The sequence below is a fragment of the Danio rerio genome, chromosome 11 (assembly GCF_052040795.2).
Source record: "Danio rerio strain M-AB ecotype USA chromosome 11, GRCz13ab, whole genome shotgun sequence".
Lineage (NCBI taxonomy): Eukaryota > Metazoa > Chordata > Actinopteri > Cypriniformes > Danionidae > Danio > Danio rerio.
In genome coordinates, this window is record NC_141031.1 from 4,353,460 (window position 1) to 4,379,496 (window position 26,037).

At 37.4% G+C, this 26,037-nt stretch overlaps 1 protein-coding gene and 2 long non-coding RNA genes across 6 annotated transcripts in view; 1 reads left to right on the forward strand and 2 right to left on the reverse strand.

The window, feature by feature from the left end:
- Nucleotides 1-26,037, forward strand: part of LOC147841635 (uncharacterized) — a 183,201-nt gene that overhangs the window by 83,155 nt on the left and 74,009 nt on the right. The gene's annotated exons all lie outside the window — the stretch shown is intronic.
- On the reverse strand, nt 13,618-21,235 carry nampt4.2 (nicotinamide phosphoribosyltransferase 4, tandem duplicate 2). 2 transcript variants are annotated; one of them, XR_015502285.1, is made up of 9 exons: nt 20,993-21,235; nt 19,687-19,749; nt 19,502-19,567; nt 17,622-18,170; nt 17,464-17,526; nt 16,888-17,358; nt 16,733-16,795; nt 14,920-16,632; nt 13,618-14,653 (listed from the first exon to the last, which is right to left on the reverse strand). It is a non-coding gene; the product is annotated as a nicotinamide phosphoribosyltransferase 4, tandem duplicate 2 (long non-coding RNA). The 2 variants fall into 2 exon arrangements; XR_015502286.1 differs by having other exon boundaries at nt 17,622-18,252; nt 18,585-19,567; nt 20,993-21,128.
- LOC137490698 (bis(5'-adenosyl)-triphosphatase-like) overlaps nt 22,670-26,037 on the reverse strand; it is a 746,092-nt gene continuing 742,724 nt past the window's right edge. For both annotated transcript variants that reach the window (XR_015502299.1, XR_015502297.1), the window contains one exon: nt 22,670-22,711. The gene's annotated coding sequence lies outside the window, so the exon portion shown is untranslated. The remainder of the gene's footprint in view (nt 22,712-26,037) is intronic.

Below are 26,037 nucleotides of genomic sequence, written 5' to 3' on the forward strand. Positions count from 1 at the left end.
ATGACGAAACTAAATTATTTGGGTTATTTTACACAGTGGTAAATGTAGAACACGCGTAGTAATTGACTCCAGTCAGTTTATTCATACCGTTCTCAATAATTAATAGAAAAGCCTTTATTGGCTATAACAGCAATCAAACGCTTCCTATAGTTGCTGACCAGCTTTTTGCATGTCTCCACTGATATTTTTGCCTATTTATCTTTAGCGATAAGCTCCAACTCTTTTAAGATGGAAGGACTCCTTGCCATCAGCCAGAACTTTAGCTCCCTCCACAGATTCTTAATTGGATTTAAGTCAGGACTCTGGCTGGGCCACTGCAAAACGGTAATGCTTTTGTCTGCTAACCATTTCTTCACCAGTTTTGCTGTGTGTTTTGGTTTGTTGTCATGCTGAAATGTCCACTTTTGCTCAAAGCCAAGTTTCTCTGCAGACTGCCTGATGTTCCTTCATAAATTTTCTTTTCGGCTTAGTCCCTTTATTATTCTAGATTTTCCACAACAGCGGAATGAACCGACAACTTATCCAGCATTTGTTTTACACAGCATTTGTTTTACACAGCCCTTCCCGCTGCAACCCATCACTGGGAAATACCCACAAACACACACACTATGGCCGATTTAGCTTATTCAATTCACCTATATCGCATGTCTTTGAACTGTTGGGGAAACCGGAGCACCCGGAGGAAAGCAGAGCAAACATGAAGAGAACATGCAAACTCCACACAGAAATGCCAACTGACCCAGCCAAGGCTCGAACCAGCGACTTTCTTGCTGTGAGGCGATCGTGCCATCCACTACGCCACTATATTGCCCATGCGGTAAAAGTCAATTGGATTAACTAAATTAGCTGTAGTGAATGAGTGTGTGTGTGAGAATGCGGGAGTGTATGGGTGTTTTCCAGTACTGGTTTGTGGCTGGAAAGGGCATCCGCTGCGTAAATTATATGCCGGAATAGTTGGCGGTTGATTCTGCTGTGATGACTGCTGATAAACAAGGGAATAAGCCAAAGGAAAATGAATGAACAAATGAACTTTAAGTCAGAATTTGTCAGGGGCATGAATTATTTCAGGCTTGACTGTATATTATTGGATATGAATATCGACACAGTCTAGTTAGTCTACAAGTTCATCTTATCAAAGGCCACAAAATTCCTCTTATTTTATCTGGCTGTTGCTTTCAGAGTGAAAGTAAAAAAGAAGAATGAGATTCATCACTTGCTCTTTGATTCTGAAGCAGGACCAGAAACCTGATATATTCTTTTTTTTTTTCATTCCTTCAAGTATTCAAGAAAAAGGCTACTTACCATAAGAAGTAAAACATCAGGATGTAATTATAAGTACCATCACTCATCCCAACCAAGTACATTAGCAATTCAATCTAGGTGTCATCTTGAATTTGCCTGAGAATCTCTGTAGAGAACATCTTTTCTCTGTTGAAATAATCAGTTCCTCTGGATCCGGCGGTGTCAGACTCACCTGCCCCTTTGAGACCATCTAAAACCTTGTAACACTAGCAAAGCTATTTTTAACCCACTAGATAAATTCTCCTTCAGGGCTACAAGGAAAGACCTTCTACACTCGGTAGCCGATCCACACAATAACACGCACCCTTTTGTAAATTGTGTTACATGCTGTACATGTTCTGTCGGTCAGATAAACGAGCACATGCAGTTCAGTTACTGCTGGATACAGTATAGTTAGAGTTTAAGTGGAATGTTATTTGACTTTTTTTTTTTTCAGTGCTCTGTTGCCCTACACCTAAGGCTGGATTAAGGACACATTGGGCCCTGAGGCTATAACAAATCCAAGCCCCAAGCAAATCCATGCTTTAAATATGGGTTTACCTTAAAAAGTTTATTAGAACTTTAGCGCAGCATTAATCCCTAATGATTTAACATCTTTAAAATCCATGCATTGATCCAAAATATTGTGGTCTTCTGAGTTACAGAAGGCTTTTTATTATTTTATTATTATTATATTTTATTTATTTGCATCAGATATATTGTCTGATAAAAGCCAGCGCCAATGCTCCATATTATTACTGTCGTTTTCATAAAAGGGGCAAGGTAAACATTCATAAAAAAAAAGTTTGCTTTCTAACTGGTTCAGTGAGACTTACGCCGAGTTCAGACTGCATGATTTTCAAAGTAGTCTTGTCACAGATGTTTTCACACTGTGTGACTATCTGGGCTTAAGTTTCGTCGCTGCTTTGTTTACACTGCAAGATGGATCGGCGACAGGGACTTTCACATTGCATGACTTAACTATAGGAAGAATCGCCGACACCTTCGTCCAAACTACGTCTCACAGCCAAAAACATGCAGTATATCTTTTGTTATTAACTACATAATGAGAAAGAAGCCTTTGATGGGGTAGAAAATGTCCATATTTGCTCACCTGGGTTTAAAGGGAATTAGCCATTTCTCCTCAACATTGATAATAAACTAATTTCTTTCTGTATGAAACGTCAAACAGACACGGTTGCTCCTGAGTCCTGTCAAACCTCCACTAGTTTTTCCTCCATTTCGTGGGTCCAAATAAACCGAAAAAGAGCCCTTTTAACTTCTCCCCCAGCCTCCCGCTGGCCTGCAGCAGGTATACACACACGCACACGCAAGTGGATGCCGCTCTCTCATTGGCTGTAGGTGATCGCCAATGTTTTTTTCAGTCAAAAATTAATTCACACGGCATGATTTGAATCGCCGACAGCTCCAGATATTCAGCACACCAAATATCTCGCAGGCATCGGCGACTCATCTGCGATTCTCTCAGATCGCGTCTTTGATAGTTCATACTGTGTGATTGTCACTCACGTGCACGAGCACCGATTTGCCTGTGATTTCAGGCATTTGTCGGCGAGCCAAAATCGAGGCTAAAGTCACGCAGTCTGAACTAGGCATTAAGGCTCCTACACACAGAGACTCTTTTGGTTTGCATTTATTGTCAGCGTTTTACAAACGTTTTTCTGCATTCAAACCAAAGCGATTTTTATTGGCGTCAAGCAGAAGAGTATGGAAAATCACTCCTCGACGTTGGATGGCGCTACACAACTTTTAGCTTCCGACACCCGCTTGTAACACAGAAGAGGAGGAGAGGTAGTTCACACGCTTGTTGTTAAAGTTACCGGTGACTCGAACAAGCATGGATGATTCAAGCAGCAGCTCCAGCTTTAGCGATGAAGAAAAGATTATTGTTCAGCAGAGCAATAAGCAGCTCAACGTTCATATCGCCTCTGGGCATCTTCTTCAATGTGCGCTCGCATTGACAGTTTTGCACTTAAGCGCCTCCAAGTGCTGTTTACTAGAACTTCAGCAGCTCCGTATACGTGAACTAAAGTGGTAATCTGATTGGAGGAGGTTTAACGCGGAACGTCAAATGAAAACGAGCACGAGGCTTTTTTTAAATTTTTTTTTTAAATGGCGCATTTGCGGCTGGCATTTTGCACCTTGGTGTGCACAATCACATTGACGTCCTTTATATAGTCACGAGGCGTTAAATGTCGACAGAAAACTTAACTTAACATAAGTGAGTGCATTTACTTAAGATAGATACTGTTCTCCACAACAATGAATATTTTGATAACTGCTTGCGTAGGCTATTTGATTTATTTGCACACTGTCTCGGTTATATCGTGTGATGGCTTTTTTGGTACCTTTGACAGTGGAAACAGACAAAAAAAAAAAAAGTATACAATTTCGAATTGTACCGTTCAGTGGAAACGGGCCATTAGTTTACTTCCGTGTGTAAACATGAGTTTCCTGTGCACTGATTCAGACCAATCTAAAATGCAGTTCAGGAAATTCGTCTAGCCAACAACTGATGTGCGTTGTCATGAGACTTTTGATTTTTGGTGCTTTTTGGTTTGTTTCAACGGGTTTGTTTTAGAGCAGTCAGTCAAGTGAGAAATGGAACCAAAATGACTGAAAAATGCTACAAAAAAAAAAACAATAATAAATTTTAACATTGGTAAAGACCAAAGGAAACATAATACAGGTGTGAAAGTACCCATAATGTTGCTTTTCCTGAGAAACGACTGAAGTTTATTTATAAACTAAATTTCGAGAGGATCACATGCTTATGATTGCTTGCAGCCGGCCCTGCATTATTCAATTTATGATTTACTAATCGGACGATTTTGAGGCCACTATAAATACCCCTAGTTCTATATAACAACTTTCTTCGTTTTGAATCCCCCCTTCCACCCCTACTCCTCCTCCATTCCTACGGAGAAGGAATGGTTAGCACTGTTGTCTCACAGCAAGAACGTCACTGGTTCTAGTCCTTACCAAGGAAGCCGACGTTTGTGCGGAGTTTACACGTTCTCCCCGTGCTCACGAGGTTTTCTCCCGGGTTCCCCGGTTTCCTCCCACCATCCAAAAACATGCACCATAGCACTATAGGCACCACAACATGCACCATAGACATGCTCCTAGTTAGTAGTTATCTCTTAAGAGCAATTACTATCTGTTCATTAGCTACTACAACAGGGGAATTCTCAAGATCTACCTGAGCCCAAACTCCCCTCTCGCCTTGCAAACAAGAGAGAGCCCTGAGCTCTCATTGGACAGCATGCCAAACAAGCTTTATAATCAATCATCAGCTAAGTGTGAACTCTTGAAAAGCTTTTAGTTTGAGGCATGATGTGGTTTCATCCCATGGCCAAAGGTTTTTAGTCTGAAAAGGCAGAGCTCTGACATTACGTCCTAAAATGTTCACTGTATACTTGACACATATGAAACTATAATGAAGTCAAGACCTGCATGTAATTACATTTGTTGTGCATAACAACTGAAAATACTGAATGTTTGTCAGACCTGTAGTATTGATAAAATGATCACAAAAAAAAAACAACAACTCCTCTTCAGAACATATCTCCATTGATTTGAAAGCCAAAGGTGAAGGAATCAGGTTCTTGTATAAAGGATTTATACTCACTGTACACTGCTTTGATTAAATTTACGTTTGGAAGACCTCTAGAGACCTGTGTCCCCTTTACAACTAGTTTAACATGATTACTGCAGATCGGGCAAGTGCCCGAGGTCCATCACAGTACACAGAGTGAGTCAAAGCTCAGTAAAAGTTCATTTTCTTTAGAAGTTGTTGCATTCTTAGAAGCGTCTATACTATATATGCCTTTTCTCAAGAAAATCTCCCTTGGTTTTTTTTTTCACTTAGCCTCAGTGGTGGTTTGCTTTGATAGTTGTTTCATCATTCACTTGTCTTTGTTCAGAGTGTGTGAGCTCAGACATCAACAAGTAAATAGGTCATCTAAAAATCAGAACTGGCTTATTTATTTTCTCTCATACTTGTCATTTCAAATCATGCCAAACGTCTTTGATGGAAGATTATTTTGCAGGAATTCTTGGCTCCATTTTTTTCCCGATGAAGAGCCATTTATCCGAGCTGGATGAAAGACTTTAAAGGGATAGTTCATAAAATAATTAAATCTCTGTCATTTTCTCATCTGTCACTTATTCCAAACCAGTTTAATATTTCAGTTGACAAATGCTGGTAGTCACTGTGTAACCCTTGTTAGGCAGTTACGTTATTACTGGAATAAAAGGGCAACTATGCCTGGAATGTTTCTCAACCATGTTCCTGGAAGGCCACCAGCACTGTAGTTTTGGATGTCTCCTCTGTCTGTCACGCCATTACAGAGGTGCATCCAGCTCTGTGAGCTCAAACTCATCCAGAAACTGAACCTGGATGACGGAGACTTTCAGCAGTGCCTCTGACTGAGCCAAGCCCAGTTTGATGACTTGTTGTCGGAGTCGCCTGGAGGATTTGCCCTGGGACATCATCAACAGGTTCTACGTCACAATCACGCCTCCACAAGAGCAAGCTTCTGATTGGTTAATGCGGTGCGAATGTTCGATGAAGTTCAGATTTCGAACTGGAGATATTCGCGCAAAACGCTCGTTAAGCACGTCAAACGCGCAATTCTCCTCATTCGCTCCGCGCCATTCGCGCGTATCACGCGTTTGCATTGACTTAACATGTAAATCACTCTCGCTTGACGCGCGTTCTGCATCTGGTGTGAACGCAGCATCAGACCATTCTCTGTAAACCCTAGAGATGGTTGTGCGTGAAAATCCCAGTAGATCTGTAGTTTCTGAAATACTCAGACCAGCCCCTCTGCACATAACATGATTGTTGGTGCCAAAGTCACTTAAATCACCAAATCTTGACCATGTCTACATGCCTAAATGCATTGAGGTGCTGCCATGTGATTGGCTGATTAGAAATTTGTTAACAAGCAGTTGGACAGGTGTACCTAATAAAGTGGCCGGTGAGTGTATAGTGAGCACCCAAGGTACAAGTCATGCAGTGTCTCAGGAAGAGAATACTTTTTCTCTCTCTTTTTTTTTTTTGGTTTATTTGTATGTGGGTTTTCACCACAATCTGGGTTAATTACACTTCAACAGCTTCTTCGTAAATATATTTACCAGGAAAAACACATATAGACACACAGTATATAAAGTGCTATTGTATTTAGCATTGTACCTTAACTCTCAACCGGCAGCCTGATTAGTTTTCCCATTTGCCTCAACCCTGGACAGTCAATACACCTCATCAAATCCAAATAATCCTTTTTGCAAAGAATAGGGATCAGTTCAAGTGAAACGCTGGGATTATTGATGGGAGAATAGGATCAAGGAAGTTTCAGAGTACAACAAGCCATAAATAGCCTGACAAACACGACGGTTTTGATGAATTCTCCACAGACGTAATGGAAAACATCCAATCTAGAGAGGAAATAAAGCTACGAGCGCCGCTGTGAGATGTAATTCAGCTAACAAAGGCCCCAATGCAACAGCTAATGTGAGAGACCGATATGACGCACACAACTTCCCTGAACTATCTAATCTTCACACGTTTCATTTCTTATTTGTAGCATTACAGACCCTTAAAAGGAAGGAGAAATCAGGTGGGGGGGTAACAGGGTTCAATGTGAAATCCAATGAAAATGTAAACGAATAGTTAAAGGGTACTAACCTCCTGCCCACCACGCATTGTGTGCTGAATGACTTATCAGCTGGCTTGAAATGTTTGACTGAAAATGGGCCTCAGTATTTTTGCTCAGAGCTGGAAATGGGCCCAATTTAATCTAGCGCACCCACAGTAATTACATTGAGATCCTCTTAGGACTACTGCATGCGTGTGTGTGTGTGTGTGCCGGTGTAATGGATGGACCCTCATCACGCAGGCAGTGTGGGTAAATTAGACCATTCCCCTCATTTTCTCCAAACACAGGGAAAAGCTTTCTGTCAGTGTTTGCTAAATGTGCATTATGGGGCCTAGAACTGGAACATTTTGACAAGTCTGCCGCTTTGCTGTGCAAATCTGCCGGAATCGATACTCTCCATCAACAGGCAAGGTGCAGACGCGGCCTGATATTAACCTAAAGTGACAGGAAACTGATGTGAGGACAGCAGGATCCCAAGGTCATTACTTTAGCACTTCCTTCTTCAGGGAGCTGACATATGTTTTGAGGTCAGTCTCTCAGAAAAATCCAAAACTGAGAACTCATGCGCTCTCATTTGGCTTGACATAAATGTCTCACATTTTCAGACTGATAGGTGTGATCATGTAAAACAAATGATTGTCATACACTCTTATTCACACACATACACTACGGACAATTTAGCTTACCCAATTCACCTATACAGCATGTCTTTGGGAGAGCGTGCAAACTCCACACAGAAATGACAACTGGCCCAGCTACGGTTTGAACCAGCGACTTTCTTGCTGTGAGGTGACAGCACCACTGCCCCGCCTTTAATAATCGAAAGCAAATATTCCTTAAGGGGGCTAATAATATTGACCATAAATTGGTTTTCAAAAATATATTAAAAACTTATTCTAGCTGAAATAACAAATAATATAAAATCCTATAAAAATAATAATATTATAGGAAAATAAGGCTGATTTATACTTGAGCGTCAAGCGCATATGCTTTGGCACAGCCTAGCGTATATGCTTTGGCACTCGCATAGCTATCACCGACACTAATGCGCACCTCTCAAAAAAAATTTAACTATATGTCGCAACGACGCATAGTGCAAGCTCTGTGATTGGTCGGCTTGGCAGCACTGATGAGTGTGGCCAGTGCTGAAAGTCGCGAGCCAGATGGAGCGAGTGTTTAGTGTCAAAATTGGCAAGTTTGAGCCACTTGTACATTAAGTTAGCGTTTAGAAAAAACAAAACATCAGCAAAGAAACTCGACACAGATGAAAATGAAAACCTCACTGCCAGCTAGCGTTTCTGAAGTGTTATTGCAGAGCAACTTAAAAAGCGTGCAGAATTATTGGCACGGCCAAATATTTATGGACCTAACTGCATATATACAGTGGTGGGCCCTTATCAGTGCATAATGTTTACATGCAGTGCTTTCATACAAGAGTTTCCTGTAATTTTGGGTGACTTTAACTGGAGTTTCACATTCACTCATGAACATTTCATTCATGCCCCCGTGACAAACTGGGGTATTATACACAAATAAGGAGTAAGGACAGGTTATGGAGTTTAATAACGCACACCAAAATGGAACGAAACGTACGCATTCAGCCACGTGTGTGGATCTTGTCGGAAAATATGGCGAAAAGTCCTACATGACGGTCATAGTTTGATTGTGGTGTTTACTTTAAAAATGCCACTAATATATGCATACTTCAAGTCTTCATTCAATTTCTGTTTAGTTCAGTTATGACTTTAGTCAGATTAAGGTAATCAAAAAATAAATAAATAATTTAAATGAGCCATTTTAATCTAGATTGTTTTTTTTATTAAGTTTACAGTGAGATTAATCTAGAATTTTTAAAAAAAATCTATGGTACTATGGTACTACTACCCTATATATATATATATATATATATATATATATATATATATATATATATATATATATATATATATATATATATATATATATATATATACACATTATTCAAGACACTTTTACAGGCAGGTTAGAGTAATTAGGCAAGTTATTGTATAACGAAGGTTTGTTCTGTTGACTATTGAAAAAATAGCTTAAAGGGGCTAATAATTTTGACCTTAAAATGGGTTTTAAAAATTAAAAACTGCTTTTATTCTAGCCGAAATAAAACAAATAAGACTTTCTCCAGAAGCAAAAAAAAAAAAAAAAAAAAAAAAAAAAAAAACTGACATACTGTGAAAATTTCTTGGCTCTGTTAAACATCATATGGGAAATATAAAAAAATAAAATAAATAAAGGGGGCTAATAATTCTGACCTCATATGATCATATTTCTACCAATGAGCCGGTGTTGACTATTGAGCTAGTATGATTCAGTTTGTAAAAAAAAATGTCATCTTTAACGACTGAAAATAACAACAAAACAGAAAGAAAAAACTTTTGTGCTGCAGGAGTTTGTAAAGATATTCAGCATCTCAAAAGTTTCATCTTACCTTCAGATGATGAATAACTACAATTACAATAGAGTGAAATAATGGAATGTATATAAACAAATAATACTGAAAAGAAACATACACTGTGAAAACAAACTTATTTTTCCTGTCTTATTGAATCATGGCTTTTTGTTGCCACTGAATAGCCGTACTGACACATGAGAAAGAAAGAAATGACATAGCCTTTCACTCTCTTGAGCTGTGTCTTTAGATAGACCTTCAGATAAATACAGAAAGAACTAACCTTTTGTTTTCTAAAGCGCATTGTGTGGGAAGCTTTGGCTCATGGGCTGTGTAATTGCACGATTTCTGTGTTCTGAAGTTGGCTGAAGTTCACTTGCTTTCAGAGATAGCGATTATCAGATATTTCTCGACGTCGGCTCCCAGCAATATCCTCCACACTTTGATCTGAAGGCTGTTCTTTCTCCATCTCCTCAGTATGCATTTCAGTCCCTGCATCCAACATCAGAAAACATGCAAAGAATGTGCGCTAACTAACATACCAATGATTCAATGAGTTGATTGATCTCAATGGATAAGATTATTCTCCAAACTGTGATCAAAATGTTTTAATATTCATTCAAAAATTCACTTATATTTTATTAATGTGATTTATAATATAATATAATATAATATAATATAATATAATATAATATAATATAATATAATATAATATAATATAATATAATATAATATATACTCACCGGCAACCTTCCTAGTACCAGGTTGGACCCCCTTTTGGCTTCAGAACTGCCTTTATCCTAGATCCATAGATTCACAAAGGTACTGGAAATATTTCTCAGAGATTTTGGTCCATTTTGACATGATAGCATCACACAGTTGCTGCAGATTTGTCAGCTGCACATCAATGATGCGAATCTTTTGTTCCACCAACTACCAAAGGTGCTCTATTGGATTGAGCTCTGGTGACTGGAGGCCATTTTAGTACAATGAACTCATTGTCATGTTCAAGAAACCAGTCTGAGATGATTCGTGCTTTATGACATGTCGCATTGTCCTGCTGGAAGTAGTCATCAGAAGACAACCATGTTCAAAGTCACTCAAATCCCCTTTCCTCCCCATTCTGATGCTCGGTTTGAACTGCAGCAGATCGTCTTGACCATGTCTACATGCCTAAATGCATTGAGTTGCTGCCATGTGATTGGCTGATTAGAAATGTGCGTTAACAAGCAGTTGGACAGCTGTACCTAATAAAGTGGCCAATGAGTGTATCACGGTATTTTCATTTGAAAACGTATGCCTTTTATCATACTTTTTGAATCGTCTTTCAGTGTATCAATACGGAAAAAAGGGTCAATAATATATATTCTATAGTTTTTGATAGTAAAATATTAGTCATACTTCATTACAAGTCAAAATAAGTTAATTTGTTTTTACATTAAGATAAATGTTGTGCAAAATGATAATAAACATTCGGCACAATTTTTTTTTTTTTTAAAAGAATAAAATGTGTGAGTTGAATCAATGATCCAAATGGATACGGCTTAGATTATTTTTGAAACCGTGATCAATTGAATTATAAAAATCCATTTTCGGAAAGGTCTACATATATAATTATGATAATTTTTTCCAAGATACTTTTAAAAATGTATTTCAGTGTAACAATAGTTTGTAAAAATATCTTGTCAGTCATATCGGAAAAAATATCGAACAAAAGGTTTCATGACATAATAAAAGACTCTGAAATGTTAATTAAATCAGTTCAAACTACTAAGTGTTAGTGTCGTCAAGTTATTTATTCATTCATTTTCTTTTTGGCTTAGTCCCTTTATTGATCAAAGGTTGCCACAGTGGAATAAACCACCAACTTATCGAGCATGTTTTATGCAGTGGATGCCCTTCCAGCTGCAACCGAACACTGGGAAAACCCCACACACTCTTGCATTCACTATGGACAATTTAGCTTATTCAATTCACCTACAGCGCATGTCTATGGACTGTGGGGGAAACTGGAGCACCCATGCAAACTCTACACAGAAAAGGTAACTGACCCAGCCGGGTCTTGTGCTACCTATTGCGCCATCGTGACGCCCTTGTCTAGTTTTGATGGTGATATGACGATGATGATGATAGAACATAAATTGAGCCATATTTTATAAAAATATTTAAAATAAAATGTGTGTAAAAAGTCATGCATTGCTGGTCCAATGAGTAAAATAATACAAAATGTTATGGATTAGATTATTCTCTATGAACTATTAAATTAATAATTTAAAAATAAAGCCAATTAGATGTAAAAAGAAATTATCACTTATCTTAATATAATATAATTTTGGAAATGTATTAATTTTAAAATAATGATTATCATAACTATTATCATCATACTTTTTTTTTTTTAAATGTCTTTTGAGTATCGATTGTCGTACCAAACATGAATGTTGTCAGTAAACAAGAATTATTTGATGGCATATTAAAAGTCTCTACTTATGATCGCTGTGCATCCTTGAAATACCAAAAGGTCAAAATCTTTATTTTGCCACTATTTTTCAAAACTGTTAAGATTTTTTCAGTTAAAATCTAAATATGACTGTTTTTGTCTGACTTAACATATCTATTGAATGATGATGGAACATTGTTCCACCGTATTTTGAAAAATATAATAAAATGTGAGATAAAGCTCATGCAAAAATAGTCTAATGAGTTGAATGATCCAAATAGATTATTCTCGCAACTGTGATCAAATGTATAATTAAAGCATAAAACCAATTAGATAAATATAAAATCTCATTTCTCACCTCCTTCTGTAATATAATGGGTCGAGGAGATATTTCTGGAGATGTAATTACAAAAAAAGTCTGAAGTCTGTGTGCTAAACTGAGAGAGTGCTGGCACTTTTGATATGCTTCAGCATTTCTGAAATATCCCTCGCTCAAACGGCAAACACGTTTCTCCTGCAAACATGGCTTTGATGATGTGTAATCTCTCGCTGTCTCCTTCCCATCATGCACTCTGTCAAAGAGAATCATTCACACAGTCAGACACTAAAAATCCTCATAGAGAAACTCGCAGCACACAACTGAAGGTTGGACTCATCATACAAAATTAATGTTATGCACTGAACGCGGTCATAAACGTATATACATATATACACATATACAACTTATGCTTTGAGATGTGCATATAAATATGAAAATATAGTAAGCTAAAAAAAAAAAAAAACCCTGAGAACAAAACCAGTATTTTCGTACACACTCATACACTACTGTCAATTTAGTTTATTCAATTCACCTATAGAACCAATGAGTTAAGCAAACTAAAGTACACATTTTATAATATTTTTCAAAACATGGGTGAAATAATGTCCCATCATCATTCAACAGATACAAAATGGAGTCATACATTTTATGACATTCTGAACTGAATAAAAACTTGGTGGCAAATGGGCAAGACAGTTTTGAAAAATAGTGGCAGAATAATTATTCTGAAAAATCCAGCCTAGGCTGGTTTTAGCTGGTCAACCAGGCTGGTTTTAGAGGGGTTTTTGGCCACTTCCAGGCTGGTTTCCAGCCATTTCCAGCCTGGTCTTAGCTGGTCAGGCTGGAAAATGACCAGCTAATTCCAGCTAAAACCAGCTTGACCAGCCTGGTTTAAGCTGGACATAGCTGGTTTTGGCTGGGCTCCCAGTCTGGCTAGGCTGGTCAAGCTGGTTTTAGCTGGTCATCTCCCAGCCTGACCAGCTAAGACCAGGCTGGAAATCAGCCTGGAAGTGGCCAAAACCCCTCTAAAACCAGCCTGGTCGACCAGCTAAAACCAGCCAACCAGCCTAGGCTTGTTTAAGCTGGATTTTTCAGCAGGGAAAGATTTACGTGACATTTAGTTCGTATTTCAGTGTTTTTTACGGTGCTTACCTCTGAATTCTGTTGCACTGCAGGTGAGCTGCCGCAGAAATAGAATTTAAGTTTCCTATTTTTTGACTTTTGATTTTGGCATCCTACCGCACAACACGACATGTTTCATTTTTTTTTGTCACACTTTAAGACATACCATAAGTGACGATTTACATTTTATTAAACATCAGACTTCATACTACATAGCAATTTTTACTGCCTATTTGTCAACAACCCATATAAACGCTAAGGATTTCATCTACTGCCCCCACCAAAAACATTTTGTTATATACTTATTTCTTAGCCACATATGTAAAATAATGCGACAAAACACAACTAATACATGCATACAGTTTTATTGAACATCATTTACATAAAAACAAGTGACATTTCTTAAAAACAAAGAAAACAAAAAAATCATATGAAACACACCGTGAGCTCTTTTTAACACTTCTGATTGGTGTTTCACTCTGACTCTTCAGTTCTTTCCTCCAGAAAACAATGAATGAGGAAAAGTGCAATGCTACACTTCCAGTTAAGCTGAAAATAGCCAATCGTGAGTCTTATTAGCCACTCTGTTCTGTAGGGGAAGGGAATCTGCAGATTTTCTTGATACGATAAGTTCTGTCATTTGGGAAATACTTTGTGTATGTGTGTGTGTGTTTATTTTGACAGAAGTATCACTTGGAATTCCCCAGTGTGTGTATTATCGAATCTTCATGTGTGTTCTGCTGTATTCTGTGTTCTTGGTGAAGGCACATTGGAAGTTTCCAGGTAGATCTCTGGGTTTGGGGAGCCCTGCTCTAAATTAATAGAGAATAGGATTTTTGTGTGTCCTTTTTGTTACCTATCCCCTCCCCAAATATGCACTTTTAAAATAGAGTTTGTAACAGTAAACTCACTAGGAATTGTGGCCAATCAAACACAGTCTGGTGTGTGCATATTAATGATCCTGTGTGGAACATAGCAGTCTGTATTTTGTTCTGATCTGCTTGTTTTTTTAACCGGGATTTTCACTCAGGATTTACTTGAGAAAGAGGAAACACCGGTGTGTGTGTGTGGCTCTTGGTGTGTCCATTTCCATCTACTACACTCTTATTATTTAGCCAATATTATCATTTAATACAAATGTCCCTGTTGAAGGTCATCCCACCGATGTGCAGCTCTGCCAGCCCCAACCAAGCAAGCCAGAGGCGACAGTGGCAAGGAACCAAACTCCACCTATTTAGGTGGAGAAAAAACCTTGGGAGAAACCAGGCTCGGTCGGGGGACCAGTTCTCCTCTGGACAAAACTTAAGGCAGAGCTGCAGTCTGGATGTCGGAGAGGGTCGGGAACGGTGGAATCCTGTTTTTCCTGGCTATACTTTGTTATGTTCCTAGTGAAGAGAAATTGAAACAGAAAATGAAACAGAAAATTAGTTATGAGTATAGAAGAAGGACCTCAATGAGGAAATTTCATTGAATGATTGTAGAGAAGCCTGTAAAGAGGCTCAGACACAAATTGTGAACACAAGATTGTAAATAATACAATATAACTGGCTAATAAGAGTTTATAGATCTCCAATATTACTAAATATTGTGCATAAAAGTGGTGTAAAGTATCTTTGTCATGATTTAGTGAAAAATGTTGTGTAAGTCTCACCTGTTTCTGCATGTTGTGTGTGTGCTCGGGTCTGTGAGCAGTGTGGTGAAGAAGGGGATGATGGGAGCTGCTCAGAGGGACACAATTCACTCTCCTTCAGCTCCGCATTTTCTCTGATCTCATCGAAGGTGTACGTCTTTATGATCTTCCCATTCCTAAACACAGTCTGGAGCAAGTCCTCTCCGTACTCCCCCAGACTGCCGCTTCCCTCTTCCAGTGTCACCAGACTTCCACTGGGTGTCCTGTGAAGGGAAAGCCGGCCTTTCTTTGACTTTTTAGTGGGGTCTGCAATGGGGTCTTTAAAGACGTTTATGGGCACCCCGTTCGTCACCGCATAACTGCACTTAAAGCAGCAGCTGAGCATATCTCGGTTCAGTTTCTGCAGCAAAGATCCTCCTGAACCAAAGCCGATGTTCTCAATGCTCCATCCGTGCTTTTTTATGCCCTCTAAGATGTCCTGTAAAGACTCTATGTCGATGCCATCCCCCTGGATGACTCTGATGTAGGGGGGCAGCACCTTATAGCCTTTGGAGTTCACGAGCGGAGGGAACTTCTCTCCTAGGATCTCGAGCACTCTCAAAACTGTTTCTAGAGGGTCTCCTGAATCGGGTCGGACTACCAGCGGGGCGTCTGCGCTACGCATCTCCACCAGAGACCTCAGTTCTTCGCCCCAGATCTTCTCGCAGGCGTTGTAGATGTCGTAGCTGTCACTGACCACAGATACAGGGACGGATGGAAACATCCTGACAATGTGTTCGAAAGCGTCCTTCTCGTGGTCCTTTCCCCAGGCTGTGATTGTGCTGTGCTCTGCGGCTGGCACAGAGAAACCAGCAACTGGCTCTTTAGTGCCGTAATATTTCTTGATGAGTCTGATCCCAGCCATGGTGTCTGTTCCTTTGAAGTTCACCAAGTGTGCAGATCCACCGATTCCAGCTGTTTCCTGAGATGAAACTCCTCTGTAGCCGAAATCGTGCAGCTTATATTCAAGCCCGTCCAGGCTTCCAGAGGTTTCCATCAGATATTTGGCCAGAATCTTCTTTTGCTCTCGCGAGTTGGTCGCGACAGTGATAGGATACCAGATCTGCAGAAGAATCGTCTCTATCCAGTTAGTCAGCCAGTAGCACTCATCATCTGTGTTTTCCACAGTGAACAGCACGTTTCCACGCGGGATTACACTTCCCTCTGGCACAGCCTTGATCTCGATGGGAAGATGGCCGTTGTACTTCTCCAGAATGTAATTCCATCCTTTTTCATTGAACATGTCGTCATGAAAGTGTTCCCGGTACACTTCCTTTGCTTCCTGAATCTTCTCCAGTGTGACGACCTGTCCTTTAAAGTACTTGTGGAGAACATACTGAAGTCCATAGAAGACCGTCGTGTCATATCTGATTTTCCTGGGTTTGTTGGGGTTGGCCTTCTTCTCACGGCACTCAAAGTAAGAGTACATCTTACTAGTGTTGGGCGGGTATTGGTTGTAATGTGTCACCTTGTAGGAGTCAGTGGCTAACAAGATGTTGAAGTCAGCATCTTCTTTATGCTTTCCTGAGTCCTCTGAAGCAGAGCTAGCCTGAGAGACATCGTCAGTTTCAGAGAAAGTGTCCAACACAGGAACTCTATCAATCTGAGAGACAGCATCAATCTCAGAGAAACTGTCTTTTGAAGAAACACTCTCAATCTGAGAAATCTGGTTGGTCTCAGAGGCAGTCTTAGACACTGTGACAGAAGAAGAAAAGTAAAAATTGATCAGTATGCTGGTTAGTCAATAGTCTCTGGATTCATCATTGCATAAACCAAAAACTGAATAATTCCATACCTTTGAAAGCTGGACTCGCCCTGAATATAGCGTCTTCTTCCTCATCAAGAACAACTGCAAGTCCTGGAGAAGATAACATACAGCGTTTAACAAAATGTCAAAAAGAATTGAAGAACAATTTAAGTCAAATTCAGTTGCTTCCCTATTGCGCTTACCTTGATATTTAGAGAAACGCTGAACTAGTCTTCTTGTGTTTGTAGGGTCAGCCTTCTTCTTGTGACACTCAGAGTACATCTTACTTGTGCTGGGTGGGTATTGGTTGTAATGTGTGACAGAGTCAATCTCAGAGAAAGTGTCCATAATAGGAACTCTATCAATCTGAGAGACAGTGTCAGCCTCAGTCTCAGAGACAGTGTCCACTGGAGCAACACCTTCAATCTGAGAGACAGCGTCCGTCTCAGAGACAGTGTCAACTGGAGCAACACCTTCAATCTGAGAGACAATCTCAGAGAAAGTGTCCATCACAGGAACTCTATCAATCTGAGAGACAGCGTCCGTCTCAGAGACAGTGTCGGTTGAAGGCACACCATCACCCTGAGAGACGCCGTCATTCTCAGAGAAAGTGTCTTTTGGAGAAACACTCTCAATCTGAGAAATCTGGTTAGTCTCAGAGGCAGTCTTAGACACTGTGGGAAAAGAAGAAAAGACAGAAAAAACATTATCAGTATGCTGGTTAGTCAATAGCCTCTGGATTCATCATTGCATAAACCAAAAACTGAATAATTCCATACCTTTGAAAGCTGGACTCGCCCTGAATATATCATCTTCTTCCTCATCAAGAACAACTGCAAGTCCTGGAAAAGATAACAAACAGCGTTCAGTAAAATGTCAAAAAGGACAATTGAAGAACAATTTAATTCAAATTCAGTTGCTTCCCTATTGCGCTTACCTTGATATTCAGAAAAACGCTGAATCAGTCTTCTTGTGTTTGTAGGGTCAGCCTTCTTCCTGCGATACTCAAAGTAAGAGTACATCTTACTTGTGCTGGGTGGGTATTGGTTGTGATGTGTGACAGAGTCAATCTCAGAGAAAGTGTCCATAATAGGAACTCTATCGATCTGAGAGACAGTGTCAGCCTCAGAGACAGTGTCCGTTGAAGGCACACCATCAATCTGAGAGACAGCTTCAGTTTCATAAAAGGTGTCCATTGGAGGAACACCATCAGTTGGAGAGACATCATCAGTCTCAGAGAAAGTGTCCACTGGAGCAACACCTTCAATCTGAGAGACATAGTCAATCTCAGAGAAGGTGTCCATCACAGAGACACGGTTTGTCGGAGAGGAGGTGTCAGTCTCAGAGCAAAGAAACGTCTCAGAGACACCATCACTCTCATGTAGGAAAACTACCACAGAGACACCGTCGTTCCCAGAGAAAGTGTCTTTTGGAGAAACACTCTCAACCTGAGAAATCTGGTTGTTCTCAGAGGCAGTCTTAGACACTGTGGCAGAAGAAGAATAGACAGAAAAAACATTATCAGCATGCTGGTTAGTTGAGCAATTAGTTGAAGTAAAAATAAAATTCTTTAGTTAGAGCTGGACGATAAAGCAATTTTATAAAATAACTAGAATGTGTAGTTAACATCCATATGGTATGATAAAAATTGGTATCACTCATAACACATGTAACGCTCCCCACTGGGATTAAGTAGTTCCCTGCACATTGCCATAAACACGCAACATGGCAGAGAGCAGAGGAGAACTCTGGCTGTTTCTCAATTCTATAAACACAGAGAACAGACTGGTGTCTTGCTAAGTTACCTCAGAAGAACGAACTCAGAAATCCACAAGAACACAGAACGTGTCCTTTGAGAAATGAGATGTTGCATTATTCCTGGATTAATAACTTTGTTTACTTTTAGATTTTAGATGTGAACATTTGTAACAATCAACTTCTGAATCATTCAAATCACATGTATGAAAACATTTTGTCTGCCCTGTTTAATATTTAATGATGACGGGAAACATTGTGGAGGCACCTAAATGTTTTCTTCAGGGTTTCACTAAGTTAAATTTAAGACTTTTTAAGACCAGTATGATTTAAATTTTAGACTTATACAGAGCTAAATGCTCAGAGAATTTTCGTTTCGAATATCCCAGTTGGAAAAGATTTTCACTTGACCTTTTAAAAGAAATATTATTATCACTTAAGTGATTGTAACTTAATAATGCAATAATAATAATTTATTAATAAAAATATATGTCAAGTCAGTAGTAGTCCTCAGTAGTAAAAAATTTTTTAGAACTTTTAGGCAAATGTTACTGTAAGGAAAGTAGTTAAATGCTATTTTTAAATAAAAAGTTTTATTTGAGATTAGGATTGGTGGTGATTGTATAGGTGTTAATGGCCAATTTGGCTAGCTATACATAAACAAAGGAAAATTAAGATCTATTAAAAAAAGATTTAAGACCTACAGCATAATATTTCAGTAGATTTAAGACTTTTTAAGGCCTAAAATGTATCTTTTGAGATTTAAGACATTTCAATACTTTTTAAGATCTCGCGGATACCCTGTTTCTCAGGTTATTAAAGGTGTCTTCTGTTTATATGCTGTATTAATGCATTCAGTGTATCGCTGCACAATTAATCATTAAAACATTTTAAAACACATTAAAACAAAAGCATGTTTTATAAGTTAATACCATTTAACTCAATTTTTAAGTAGTGGTGCAAAAAATTGGGGAATTTTTTAAAAAGTCCTATGAGCCAGCCCTAAGTCAGTTGTCTGGATTCATCATTACATCAGAAAACAGAAACTGAATAATTTCATACCTTTGTAAGCGGCTGGACTAGCTCTGAATAGAGCGTCCTCCTCCTCATCAAGAACAACTGCAAGTCCTGGAAAAGATAATATACAGTAATCAGCAAAACATGTACATTTCTGCACTCATTACAGCACATCTGGCTGAGAATATTCACTGTCTGAAAAACAATTCACTTCAAATACAGCTGCTTACCTTGATATTTGGAGAACCGCTGGAACAATCTTCTTGTGTTGTTGTTGGTCATCATGTTTGATTCTGAGGGAGAAAAATATCATTTAGCTTTTCTGAACAAACACCAAAATCTTAATTTCATCATCTAATGAGTTTTCTACTATGGATGTGCATTCTTCAAAATATCTTCTTTTGTGTTCAACAAGAGGAAGGAAACTCACAATGTTTTTTTTACTGAAGTTTTACATAATTTTCCGTTTACTAAAAGAAGGAAATTTCCGTAAAAAAACTGAGAAATGTGTTGGTAATTTTCTAACAGGACATTCTTTGTATTTTTACAGATTTTTCCTTACAGTGTAGTTAACAATAAAGTGACATTTAATTTAAACATTATCACATTATTTATGTAATGTGAGACAATATTAATCTGTGAATAAAAATGTTCCGGAAAAAAAAAACAGTAACTCATTGAAAACATTAACAATATAATAATATTGTAATATATAATAGTATTAATATAATGATACATTTATAAGTAGTCATTTAATAGTAATACACCTAAAAATGTTAGTTTAATATGGGTTGTATACTAGTATTCCACTGTATTACATAGACAGGCATAGCATTTGAGTTCTGAATAAGGCAAATAGGCTTAACCCACCTGTTTACTGTAGTAAAAACCTTTTTCTATAATCAAGTGTATTTTTTATTGTTGTTTCCATGTATTAAATAAATAAACTGCCACTTTTCTACTTAAATGACATACATATATATATTTTAGACTTACAGGCTAATTCCCATATTTCACGATCTGAATGATAATAATAAATGGGTATTTTTTAATACTAGTCAACACTTGATGTTTCTACAGTATCTCTCTCTGTCAGTGAGTCTGTGAAAGATAAAACGATTTCTGCCTCCGTTTTCATATCAAATTTAAAGGACACTGGGGTGATAATTTAGTGTACAGTTTATGAGCTAATTACAAAAGTTTTAGAGGGGCTGAGAAGAAATATGGGGGCTACAGCCCCTCTAAAATAGGCCTAGCCACGCCCTAATGACCTGTCCTCGACGCAAAACGACGAATTTTAAGCTTATATGCGTGACTAATTGGACACTGACGATTGAGTTTACTTCAGTAAAGTACAAAATATATTAAATACATAAAATTATTAAACATACAGTAAATCCTGGATGTGTTTCACTTATTTTGTACAGATATTTTAGCACATTCGCCATTTTCCTACACCACATTGATTTTAAATACAAGTATATAACCCTATAAAGCTTAAAAATGTATGTATACTGAGTTGTACATATGTTTTACCTTGATTCTGGCAGAAATCCATCGGTAGTTCGTTATTTCTCGCCAAATTATCTCGTTTGTAGTTCATCACAGCAATGCAAAACGATTATGAGGCAGTTTGCAAAACGGGCGGTTATACATACGTCAGCATTCCAATTTAGAACGCGTTCTAAAAGCCCCGCCCACTCAGGGAGCTGCAGACGCACGTCAACACGCGGCCGCCGTTTTAGTACTGACAGTATTAAGGAATATATGATGATATATGAAGAGTTTAGATGAAAAAACCTTAAATGCCATTTAATATTTTCTTCTAATAGAAGCATTTCTTTCTGATTACGGTGGAGGCACAGTATTATTTCTTTTAAAGTGACAAAAAAAACCGCTCTTTTCATTGCCTTGAAAGTTAAATAACTGAGAGAAATGCTTTAGGAGAAAATTACAGACGACATTTAGAGGTTTTTGCATCTGAACTCTTTGAATGCAACAGTCATGATGCAGAACACACATAAAATAAATTACATGCATACACCTAGATTATTATAATTGAATCATTGTAGCCTAAATATACTGATTATTATCGTTTTTATTACTGATTTATCCTAAAATGTTGATTGTTAAATGTACAGTTTATTCTGATTTATTATTTTTGTAGTGATTTGTATGAATAATACATGTTGAATAAAAATTGAATATATATTGAATATGTATTGTTGATATTTAATTATATATAAATATCTTCCCTTTTTTTTACACTATTACTATTTACTGCGTTTACTGTTTTTTATTATATATGTATATTACATTTTATGTAAACTTTAGAACTGTTTTGGCAATACATTTGCAACATTTGTCATGCCAATAAAGCAATTATTGGATATATGTATGAGGGATCCATCATATTTAAATTATTAACTTGTACAGACTTTTTTTCATTATTAGATATTTTATAGCCTTCTTGTTACGTAGCTGAGGTCAAAGAATATTATTTTAATATTAAATATTTTAACATATTTATATAAATTATATTAAATATTTTTTTATATATTTAATATTATTTTAAATATTTTTTAACATATTTACAGAAAAAATTAAAGCAGGAATACACATTACTTTTGCCTTGTGTATGTGAAACTTCCCAAAAAAAATCAACAACTTTTAAGCATCATTGAGTGTATCATTGCCAGTTTTACAATTTAAAAAATAATTGTGCATTCATCAAAGTAAATTATTTAGGGAAATGAAAATCCACCCCAAAACCGATTTCCAAAAATCATCAGAAAATTTACAAGTACAAAAATAGATGTACAAGACTTCCAGGCTCAGTGTTACAGAAAGAACACAGTGGTGAAATGTCTTTGTAAAATGTATTAATAAACATATTGCAGGGATAGTAAGATTACCTGTGTAATATTTTGAAATGAATTTCTTTTAGGTGGTGCAGTGGGTAGTGCTGTTGCCTCACAGCAAGAAGATCGCTGATTCGAGCCTTGGCTGGGTCAGTTGGCATTTCTGTGGCATGTTCTCCCAGTGTTAGCGTGGGTTTCCTCCAAGTGCTCCAGTTTCCTCCACAATCCAGACACATGCAGTATAGGGAAACTGAATAAACTAAATTGGCCATAATGTATGAGTGTTTCCAAGTGATGGGTTGCAGCTGGAAGGGCATCCGATGTGTAAAACATATGCTGGATAAGTTGGCGGTTCATTCCGCTGTGGCGACCCCTGATTAGTAAAGAGACTAAGCTGAAAAGAAGAAATGATTGAATTTCTTTTACCTTATTTGACAGTAAAAACTCACTACTTGTTGACCAAATATCATCTATAAAATGTAAAGAAAAATATTGTTTCCATGTCAAAATTGCTTTCGGGAAACAACTATTTTCTGATGGACTAAAGAAGTTACTACACTTTTTATTCAAGATACTTATACCACCAAGTACAGTTTTTGGAGTTTGCTTTAAGACTGAGTTATAAGATGGGTTTTCATTTAGTAAAGCAGTTTATTAAAGATGCTTTTCACAATCAAATTATAATCGTTATGCAAAAAAATAAATAAAATTTCCTGATAAGTATAAATCTCACCACTGCTATTTAGTAAATCTCAAACAAAAATAATTCCCTTGTCAAATCAATCTTTTTTCAAACATACTATTTTTTATGCAATACATGTTGGTTATTCAATGGAAGCCCTTTCCCCCATTGTGTAATAAAAATATATAACTAAATAAAACAAATTAAAAAACTATAAAGTTAGAATTCTGAGTTAAAGTCACAATTCTGAGTTATAAAGTCAGAATTGCGAATGATAAAGTCAGAATTCTGAGAAATAATGTTGCAGTCCGAGTTATAAAGTCTGCATTCTGAGTTACAAATTCTGAATTATAAGTTAGAAAGTCAGAATTCTAAAAAATAAATTTGCAATTCCAAGTTAAAGTCAAAATTCTGAGTTATAAAGTTCAAATTCGGAGTTATAAAGTCGCAATTCCGTGTTATAAAGTCAGAATTGCAAATAATAAAGTCAGAAATCTGAGAAATAGTTGCAATTCCGAGTTATAAAGTCTGCATTCTGAGTTATAAATTCTGAATTCCAAGTTATAAAAGTCACAATTCTGAAAAATAAAGTCACAATTGTGAGAAATAAAGTCAGAGTTTCGAGAAATAAAGTCTGCATTTCGAGTTACAAAGTCAGAATTGTGAGAAATAAAGTCGCAACTCCGAGTTATAAAGTCTGCATTCTGAGTTATAAATTCTGAATTCTAAGTTATAAAGTCAAAATTTAGAAAAATAAAGTCGCAATTCCAAGTTAAAATTACAATTCTAAGTTATAAAGTCAGAGTTGTGAGTTATAAAGTCAGAATTGTAAGAAAAGTCCCAACTCCGAGTTATAAAGTCTGCATTGTGAAAAATAAAGTCGCAATTCTGAGTTATAAAGTCAATTCTGAGGGAAGAAACATGAAAGTTTAGAATCAACACTGTAAACATTGCAACAACATGCTGTGGACTACAAACCTCCAGCTGTTGCTGTGATTTCAAAGTGCAGATATGGTGTAAACATCACATAATATCATTCAGTTCAGTTTAATTTAAACAATCAAAAGCATATTAGGCATAAAACAATGCAGTCCTCTGTACACCCTGGTATTGTCTGTAATAAGTGTTGACTCTGGACTGAAATTTTTAAAACGTCCATTTCCTACACTGGCCTCCGGTTTCACAAACAAGGTTTAAGGCTAGTCAAGATTAAAATGCATGTTTGAGCTGTCTCAATTCAAAGTAACTTGCAGTGAGATGTCCTAAAATACATCAGTGTATTTTTTTCTCTAGGTGCACAGCAGTAATATATAGTACTATGACCATTTTTATAAATTTGGCTTAAATAGCCTAATTTAACTAAAGCCTAGTCCTGGCTCAATCTAAGCCCTGTTTGTGAAACTGGGCCTGGATTAATTAAGACATGACAACATTGCAAATGGCAACATGTAATCAATCTACATATTCATATAGAAAATGTGTGTGCACATGTACCGTAATAGATACAGTGCTTAGCATATATGAGTACACCCCTCACAGATCTCTCATTTAAATTAATATTAATATTCTTAATTAAATTAATATTCTCTACAGGAAGGTTTACAATATTATATTTGAGCATGTACATCAGTTTAGTCTGTACTGAAGCCAAATCTGGAGCTTATCTAACAAAAAAACTTATGATACTGGTCCAAATTTGTACACTCAAATGTATATGTAAGAGAAAAATATTGAAATAAAGAATGTAAAAAGTTGCAAATTTTGTTGACATTTTGCATTTTGTCAAATCTGAAGTAACTGCGTGGTGCTATTCAACACAATCTCACGGCAATTCGTAACTTTTTCATTTTGTGGCTAATTCGTATGAATTCGTACGATCTAATTCGTACAATTTAGTACGATTTGCTTATCCCCCAATGACGGTTGGGGTTAGGGGTGGGGTCAGGTGCCACGCCTCCTTTTTAAAATCGTACCATTTCGTACGACTGAACTCGTACGAATTCGAACGAATTAGCCACTAAACTGGCAAAACGTAAAATACTTATGTTTTCTCGTGAGATCAGGCTGTGCTGTCATGTTAATATGGACCAAAATCTCTGCGGAATATTTCCAGTAGCTTGTTGAATCTATGCCACGAAAGATTAAGCCATTTTTTTGAAGGCAAAAGGGGATCCAACCCGATACTTGTAAGGTGTACCTAATAAAGTGGCCAGTGGGTGTACGTCCACCGTCAAAGGGGACCAATAATGTGTGAAGAGTATCAGTTTGTGTCCACAATATGTCTATGGGTTAGTTTGCAGCTGCTCACTTCATGTGTGTTTTTTTCTGATGGTGAAAAGCACAGGTGTAAATGTCCTCTGAAACGCATTGGAGATGGATATAAATGCGATCACGTGTTACGGGATTTTGTATAGATGAAACTGCACGACATATGTATATTTTACTCCCTTTTAAAATAAAAGAATAAAGGTTAGAGCGCAGGTGTTGTTGGCTATATGACCTTCAGATAGCAGCACAAATGCCTAAGCACTGGAACAGGGCCGGAGTGAGACTCCTTTTCAGCCCTGGAGCTTCGAGCCTTAAGGCCCGTGCCTTATATATATATATATATATATATATATATATATATATATATATATATATATATATATATATATATATATATATATATATATATGAGCAATATCACACAAGTAGCAGTGTGATATAGCTGTATATCAGCACTGGTGGGAGGCGTGCATTAGTGCCCCAACAGTGCTGATATACAGCCATATTGCACTGCTATGAGTGTGCATGCATTTATACAACAGTTTGACGGCATAACTGTGTAAATAAAAACAAAATCAAACATGGAGAGTCTCAAAAACCCTTTTGTATGAGGAACTACTTTCTTCCGCGTTGGATTCAAATCATAAGCTGACAGTTAAACAGCTGAGCAAGCATCTTTTAAACTTTAGATCTGTAGTGTCTGGTTTTTGCTGGCTGTATGTGGGCGGAGTAATACACAAAGGGTAAAGAGGCTGTACGGGTGCTGATAA